The sequence below is a fragment of the Elaeis guineensis genome, chromosome 14, assembly GCF_000442705.2.
Source record: "Elaeis guineensis isolate ETL-2024a chromosome 14, EG11, whole genome shotgun sequence".
In the NCBI taxonomy this organism is placed as follows: Eukaryota; Viridiplantae; Streptophyta; class Magnoliopsida; order Arecales; family Arecaceae; genus Elaeis; species Elaeis guineensis.
In genome coordinates, this window is record NC_026006.2 from 55996046 (window position 1) to 56004754 (window position 8709).

Here is an 8709-nt window from a genome sequence, read left to right on the forward strand (position 1 = left end):
CCCATGCTAAAGCTTCCACTTCATCTCCCATGCTCACATGATGTTAAACGATCATCACTGAAGCCATCTTCCCCTACTTTACCCAAGGTCTCTTTCATTTGTTGATTTTTATTTTTGAGGAAACTATTTGAAAATATTATAGTTACTAGAGATAATGTTCTTGTGTGTATATACTTGATGGTAATTTAAAGTTACATTTTTGTTGCGGTATGGCCTTTTTGAAATTTGATTCTTAGAAATAATTTTGCTTGCAGGTTCTACTGACATTGAACTTCTAGATTCACATCCTTTAAAAGCCTTTTTTTGGTGCAGTCTTCGCAAGCTAAGTTAAAGCTCGTTTTCTGGGAGAGTCTTGAAGAGTAACAACAATGCCTAATTAGTTATAATAAAGGTAAATCTTGATGGACGTGTTTGGCCAAGAGATATGATCATATCCCCTATTAAGGATTTACAAGAAGGATATAGTCAAACTATCTATCCTACAAATAGAATTATATAGGAGTATAATATTGTCTGCTTTCATCAAAATAAAGCATATTAATTATGTTGCATATCATTGATACTATAAAACAAAGTCATTGATGGAGAATTAATCCTATTTCCCTCTTGAGGTTATGTTTTTTCTGAAGCTTGCATGGTGTCATTTCTTTGAGCTCAAGCTATGCTAAAAACTAGCTGCAAATGATGGCAGATATTGTCCCGCAACAAATCAACCTAATTCAGCTGAAAGTACTTAATTGATTCTGCAACTAAGAAGTTAATCCAAAATTTATGAAAACTATTCCACACTGGTGCAGCCTTTTTTTAGTTTCTTCATAGTTTCTTAGTCACGTACATGTGACATATGGAGAAGGAGTTCATGAAAACCAAGGCTAAATATTTACTTATAGCTTTTAAACCGGCCCATCATTATTGCTTCCATACTGCTTATTTCTACAGCTTAATTCTGACTACTTGGACTAGTTGTTTATCATCTAAGATGAACTATTTATCTTGCACCTATTAGTGTTTGTTCTCGAGGGATAAGCTTTAATTACCTTTCCTGTACTCCTTTTCTTGTCCTTCTTCATTATTGTTTAATCCAAACCGATGAGATCTCTCTACAAGCTTAATGAATTGAGTTAGCATCATGAACATATTTATTTTTGTAATAGTTGGTCTTGTTAGCAGCAAAATGATTTACCCATAATGATGTGAATGGCTAGGTGGTATTGCCTAGTCTTATGTTGTGATAACTTTTAGGTACTGTTTGGTATATTACTAGATCATTGGGGTGATGTGATCACTGATATTGGGGTAATTACTGTGTTTGGTATATTATTGGGAATAGAATTTTACTATATTTTGTATATCACTAAGTAATGATAGTGATAATATATAAAATACTATAAATAGCCTTATACATCGGTATGTAATAATTATTTTACAACTTGATTAAATATTTTTCATTCATAACTCTTTACAAAAATATGTACTAGTTGTAATAGTAATAATATTTATTATTATTATAGATATCTATTTTAGTTAGGCTATTAAAATAATATTACAATAATATTATATGTAATTGAGCTTAGCTAGCTTTAGCCAATTTTGACTATCAATATCAGGGTTGCCTATTAGGAATGATTTAGCCCATTAAAATAAAAATGAAGTAAAAAAGCATGAAAGATTTTGCATGATCCATCCATATCAATTAACCATACCTGCCTATAGAAATAAAATTAATATCTAATAAATAAATAAAAAGCATCCATGCTATTTAACTAAACTTGCCAATAAAAGTAAAATAGGCATTTAGTAAATAAATAAAATAAGATTTTATTGAAAATGAAATATCAGAGAAAAGAAAGCCATCCTAGTTCATACATGTCTACAGAAATAAAATAGGTATCTAATAAATAAATAAATAAAAAGTATCCATACTATTTAACTAAACCTATCAATAAAAATAAAATAGATATCTAGTAGATAAATAAAATAAAATTTTATTGAAAATAAAAGATCAAAGAAAAGAAAGCCATCCTGGTTCTCTTTTATAGAAGATGTTATTAAAGATGAAAGGTTAAAGAAAAGAAAGAGATAATGATGATTTTTTTTTCTCCCCAGTTTAGTGACTAGGGACATTTTTGTTCCAAAATAATTTCAACACATTACCAATACTCGGTGTTGTGCTATCACTTAGAGTATATGTGGTGATAGCATCACCGTATAATGCGGTAATGCGATCATTAAATTTATCACTAGATTCTTTATTACTGGATGGAAGTTTGTAATACCATACAAGGTGATCACATCACCTAACTCATATCACTGGGACGATATGTAATATCGTCTTCTACCAAACAGTACCTTAAAAGGTAAGTTGGATACATGCGATGGCTTAGAATCTTCTAAAATCCTGTTCCATCCTTAATCCCGTAGGTTTTTGCTTATGCCAACAAAGTCAAATTACTTTTTTTAGTGCAAACTTAATTGGCATGTGCTATAACATATCATTCTGCTTTAATTGTTCATTCTATAAGAAATTTTATCATTCGCCACATAAAAGAATGTAGTCCAACTTTGAGCCTTATCATTTTTGCAGTGTTCATTTCCGTAGGATTACTGTTTATTTCTACAGCATTAGCATTTACTACCACAGACTAGGTGTTTATAATTTTAGGTTAAATGTTTATCATACAGTGTTTATTACTATAGGATAAGTATTTGTCTGCCATCTAAAAGGAAGGTAGAGATGAATTCTTGAATTTCCTGCTTATCCCTTGGACCATTAGTGTTTGCTCTCAAATTGTTAGTGTTTACTTCCGAGCAATTAGTTTTCATTCCATCCAAACTTTCTCCTCATCATTCTTCATTGCTGTTCACTTCTATTTTTTTACTATTTATTTCTACAGTATTAGTGTTTACTACCGTAGACCAGAAGTTTATTGTTTCAGGTTAAATATTTATCATAGATATGTCAGTTTTTATTGTTGTAGGATTAGTATTTGTCATGATCTAGAGGGCAGAAAGGTGGAGGTGAATTCTCGAATTTTCTGTTCATCTCTTACCATTAGCATTTTCTCTTTGTTAGTGTTCACCCTCACCCTAGTGCTTGCAGACTCTAGTCCTCTTTTTGTGGTGAGATTCCTTTCCTTTTCCTCATCTCAATCACCTAACAAAGGAACAATAGTGGTGCGTTAGTTCCAAGTCTGTTTTGGAGGTTAAGTAAATTGCAGATGGTTGATGAGAGCGAAGGAATCAATAGAACCACTAGTATTACTGAAGTTGGAGGGGTGTTAAAAAGGAACCACCATGAAGTGAGTACCGTGAGCGAAATAATCACCAGCTAGAAACCAAAGCAGATGGGTTCCACACCTACTCCCAACTCGCCACCCAACCCCATCCAGCATTAACTAACCCAACAGCTTCCCTCCCAGCTCCACGAGACCCTCTTTATGATAAAAGAAAGCACACAAGGGCATGGGAATTCCCATGAAAAGAGGCTAAACCCACAACCACCACCCCATCATCACCTCAACAGGTCTTGCACTCCTCCCCCACAGTGAAAGATGGCTTTCTCCACCAAGTTCTCCTACCAAAGGCTAAGAAAACTACACTCAGGTATTGAAGAAGATGAAGCAGAAGAAGGGGTGGTGGCGAGGAGGAGGAGGGGGAGGAGGAGCTGGCTGAGGCTCCACAGCGGCGCAAGGCGGTGGCGGAGGCCGAGGGTCCAAGTGGCAGGGCTGAGGAGGCTGTTAAGGAGGAAAGCCAAGGTGGTGGGGACTGCAGTGAAGAAGGTGCTGAAAAGATTGAAGGAAGGGAGTCCTTACGTGGGGGAGTTGTTTGCAGGAAACTACATGTTCATGCAAGTGAGCCCTTCGCCAACTATGGCCTCTTTGGAGAAGCCATGCTTGGCTAGCCACCAGCACTATGCCATCATCCCACCATTCTCCATCAGATTCAGTATTCCAAGGGTTGCTTCCTAGTTGTGATGTCCTATATACTTCTTTGGGATTTAGAATCTTCTTCTCGTTGTTGTTCTTCTTGCGTGCTTGAATCTTGCACAGAAGAAGTAGAGGAAGAGAGGGAGGACAATAATGTGCAAAATGTGTGTTTCGCTCGTCTGTAGTACTATTATGAGGTTGTTACGTGGTTAATTGTCTTTGCTTCACGGTCATGGCACTTCCTTTCAATGCATTTTCCTTGTTTTTTTTTTTCCTTTTCTTTTTCTTGTTTCATTTTTCTCTGAATCTTGTCTGGATGTTACTTTTTGTTTCCCGTGCTCTATACTGAGACTATGAAGCAAATGAGTAAATGATTAACATGCTAAACATGAGATTTCATCTCTTACAGTTAATATATAGGCTTGATACGTTTTCGGCCATGTTTTTGATTCTTGAGAAATTTTAATTTCTGTGGCTCTAGTTTGATAGGATTATATCTAAGCTTCCATTCCAAGTCTTTTAATTCCCTTTTAATCTTTTGTTGCGAAGGTACATTTGCCATTCTTCTCCTTAATGTGACAAGCCTCCTATTCAAGATTGGTGACTGCCAATTTCCCCATGTAAAAATCGAAGGGAATAGTATTAGAGTGAGAACCAGGTTTTTTTTCTTTTCTTTTCTTTTCTTTTTTCTAAGTTTCTGTTTTTTTGGAAAGAATTGGGCAGAGGCCAATCCAATTTATTGAAGTAAAAAGCAGCAAACAATACAAGCTGCCAGCCGACGCTAAAAGCAAGGAGATTACAATTGTATACAAAGCTTACATTAACAGATCCAAAGCAGGAAAAAAAAACCTTAATTTCCTATTATTAGCACCCCCAAACCAGCTGTTCACTAGCCTCGTATGCTGGTTCATCATTTGATATGCAAGGCTTACATTAACAGATTCAAAGCAGAAAAAATAAACCTTAATTAGCACGGACAAACCAGCTGTTCACCAGCCCCCTATTATTTCTTTCCCACAATCAGCTCCAGCTTATCACCACTTCGAGCACATCCCATCCCATATGCCATCCAAGTTTTATCCACTTAGCTCTCCATGTTGTCAATAACTCCCTCAAACTAGCAAGGAGATTCAATACTCCCATCTTCTAATCCATAATAGAGCCGTATCTCTCATTGTATAGCAGAAGATGAATCAAAAGTTTCATCGGTCTGGCAACATAGCAGGCATAAGAAATGTCCATAAAACTCTCTTTTTAGCGAAGTTATTTTTTTCCTCTCAAGATTTTATTCTGAATGGCAGGCCAAAAGCCGAAGGTAGGCACAAAAGTGACTTTGCAAACTGAGCATGAACACGGTTATATGTTAAAATCTTGTAAGCAACTTTGCTTCTGAATTCTTTAGCATGATTCCAATGTCATATTACTCTGTCATTCCCAGGACCATTCCAAGCATCCTGTAGAAGATCTTCTAGCTGTATTGCTTGCCCTGCCAACTCCCCTTCCAACACCACATTAAATCGAAGTCCATTTTTTTCTGACCGCCTATCTGCAAGTAATCTTTCACAAGGCAATGTTGTTGAGCTGAAACACAAAAAAGTCAACCACTCCCACACCATGCGTCCTGACAAAGATCAGAAAGCCAACCCCAAAGTAAAAATTGATGTCAAAATAAAAGAAATTATAGCAGCAAAGAACTCCCTACCAGAATTGAGAAGCTGTAGACCTCAATACTCACTTCCAGATAGAACTACCTAGTAGTTACCATCAGGGCAGTGATGTGGGAACTGGTGTACAGACTTTGCAATTGCTGGCGCTGGTCCACCACATGATATGTGCCATGAAGAACAGGGTGCCAATAGCTAATTCATCATGCTCATCTTGTGCTGAAACCAATGCAGTAACTTTCGTAAGAGTTTTCGAAACATATGCATGGATTTAATAAACTGAGTATGACACAGTATATTAACACTAAGGTGCTTCAGATTTTTGAGTTTGTACAAATGCTGTTTATGATGTTGCTGGAGATCATAGATAAGTGGTTACTAGCATATTACTTTGATTGTTTGCTTACCGACATCACATTTTGAGAATTATAAACAGAGGATCCAAACTAATTATGATGTTCATGATTATCTGTGATGGTCTGATATAATTATTAACCCACAAATCACATAGTTATTTGTGTGAAAGCTCCAAAGCCAGAGCTGTCTTCCTTTCTGCTGGGAAGTATGCCTTGCCACAGCACGGCCATAAACATATGCAACAAAACGCCCAGGTCAGGATGCCCTTATGATTTCAGGACCATGTAATCTATGCATGGGAGACATTACCTGACTCTGAAGCTTGCAAGACTGGAAAAATTGAGTGACTAGAAAACAAACTATTATGCTTTTTAATGTTAGTTTTCGTTTATAGATCTTACCAATTATCAGTGCACAATTAAAACATATCATCACCTTAGGCGACAGTCAACAGAAAGCCAGATAATAAGGTTTGAGCAGACAATTTGTGCATCCTTCAAAGTTAAAAACACTTCTTTAAAAAAGTGCAAGAGAAGCAGGAAATTGTTCCAAGAAGAACCGAGCAACACAGGCCAAAATCTGGGGGAGACAACTGTCTAAGATTTCCGTGTTTCAATTTTGACACTTCAGCCCCAGTTGCATACCATTGCAGTAGATCACTTTGACTACAGATTGAAATGGAATTAAAAATCAAAAGACCACACGACAAAAAGATTGCAGCCATCAGGTTTTCCAAAAGGCATTGAGAAATTTTCATTATAGGCATATGTTTCAACATATCCTTCTATTTTCTTACCCGAAATTTTCTGGTGATGCTGGACAGAGTAAATAGGTGAAACTCAATATATTCAACATTTACCAGTTTGTAGTGGAAACCTCAGCTTCATCAGTGTGCCTCATGACCTGTTGTCATGTTTGAATATAAAAGAAAGCAGGTTTGAACCTATTGTCATAAAAGAGACCAGCTAAGATGTGGCATTCTTTGAATCTCAGAAACAAAGTTTCTAGCATACAGCTAGCTTCATAAAGAGTCATATGTGCACAGATGTCTTATGATTAGAAATGCCAGGGAAAGACATTATCTAGATTTACCTTTTTCCAAGTCAAAAGTACAAATTGATATATACTTTAAATTTGATAGTTTGATATTGGAGATGGAGAATCTTTTATAATTAAGACTTCAGTAAGAGCCAGTGCATTGTAAATCTGAATCATCAATTAATACCTAACTCCAAAGTGTAAGCCTTCACGGTCACTTGTATCCATTCTATAATTGCCACATACTGCTAATTTTAGAATTATCTCTTTAATGGGGTATATGGGGAACAGACTGCTAGTTTTAAAATCAATGTATTGTCTTAATCGTGTCATCAAGTCATCAATCATACTAGACTATCTAAGACCTCCTGAGAACAAGTCAGCATGTACTTCATCAGAGTCTTCTGGTCCTTTTTGATCCTCAAAAGGCTCAATCCCTAACAAACCAAAAACTTTTGATACTTCCTTGAAAAAGCAATTTAGATTTCACATAGGTTTTCATTTGTTTGCTGGATTATTTAGCTGTTCCTCGGCTCAACAAACATATTGGCAAGGTTTCCCAGCCATCCCTTCCTGTTCATGTGAGAAAATGAGACCAAGGATGGGTTCGAACTCCAAAACCCATCCACATAGGAAGAAAAGAAGAAAGAGGGAAGAAGGAAAGGAAGGAAAACGAAAAGGGAAAATTGGAAGGACAGAAAAAGAAAAATGAAAAACGAAAGCAAACGAGAAGAAAAAGAAAAGGAAAGAAACAAAGGTAGAAGAAAATAAAAACAAGAAGGAAAGAGAGAGAAAAAAGAAAGAAAGAAAAGAGAAGGGAAGAGAGATAGAGGATATCTACCGAGATGCATAATCAAGACTGTTGGGTATAAAATACCCACAGCCGAAATCCTCAGCGGAATCGACTACGAACAGGACAGCTCCGCCCGGACTCCTACGGGAGCCGGGCTCCGCCGCCGACATCGACTACAGGACAGCTCCGCCCGGACTCCTACGGGAGCCGGGCTCCGCCGCCGACATCGACTACAGGACAGCTCCGTCCGGACTCCTACGGGAGCCGGGCTCCGCCGCCGACATCGACTACAGGACAGCTCCGCCCGGACTCCTACGGGAGCCGGGCCCCGCCGCCGACATCGACTACAGGACAGCTCCGCCCGGACTCCTACGGGAGCCGGGCTCCGTCCTCAGCGTCGACCGCTGGTAAGTCTCGTCCGGACTCCTACGGGAGCCAGACTTCGTCTTTAATTGCAGGAAGACTCCGCCCGGACTCCTACGGGAGTCGGGCTTTGTCCTCAGCTCCAACAGCTGCCAGTAACCTCCGTCCGGACTCCTACAGGAGCCGGACTCTGCCAACAACGTCAACTGCAAGCGGACTCCTACGGGAGCCGGGCTCCACCCACGACCCCAATCGCAAGGAGGACTCCGCCCATATGAAGGCCGAACTCCAACCGCTGCCGAGCTTCGGCCCGCAGATCTGCACTCCCAGGCCACAATCACGGCCACGATCCTGCTCCACTTCCTGCGGCGAACTCCGCGCAGCTCCATCACTCCCTGACAGGCTGCAGTAACGGTCGCAACACTGCTCCACTCTCTGCGGCGGATCCCGCGCCCACGCGGCTCCATTACTGCCTGACAGGCCACAATAAACGGCCGCGATCCTGCTCCACCTCCTGCAGCAGATATCGCACGATTCTCCCATCCGCTGGCAAGAAGCCGCAGCATCT

At 38.9% G+C, this 8709-nt stretch overlaps 1 long non-coding RNA gene across 1 annotated transcript; it reads right to left on the minus strand.

The window, feature by feature from the left end:
- Positions 1 to 4423: 4423 nt before the first annotated feature.
- LOC140853694 (uncharacterized) lies at positions 4424 to 8007 on the minus strand. The gene is made up of 3 exons (XR_012136750.1): positions 6807 to 8007; positions 5629 to 5809; positions 4424 to 5547 (listed from the first exon to the last, which is right to left on the minus strand). It is a non-coding gene; the product is annotated as an uncharacterized lncRNA (long non-coding RNA).
- Between the last annotated feature and the right edge of the window lie 702 nt (positions 8008 to 8709).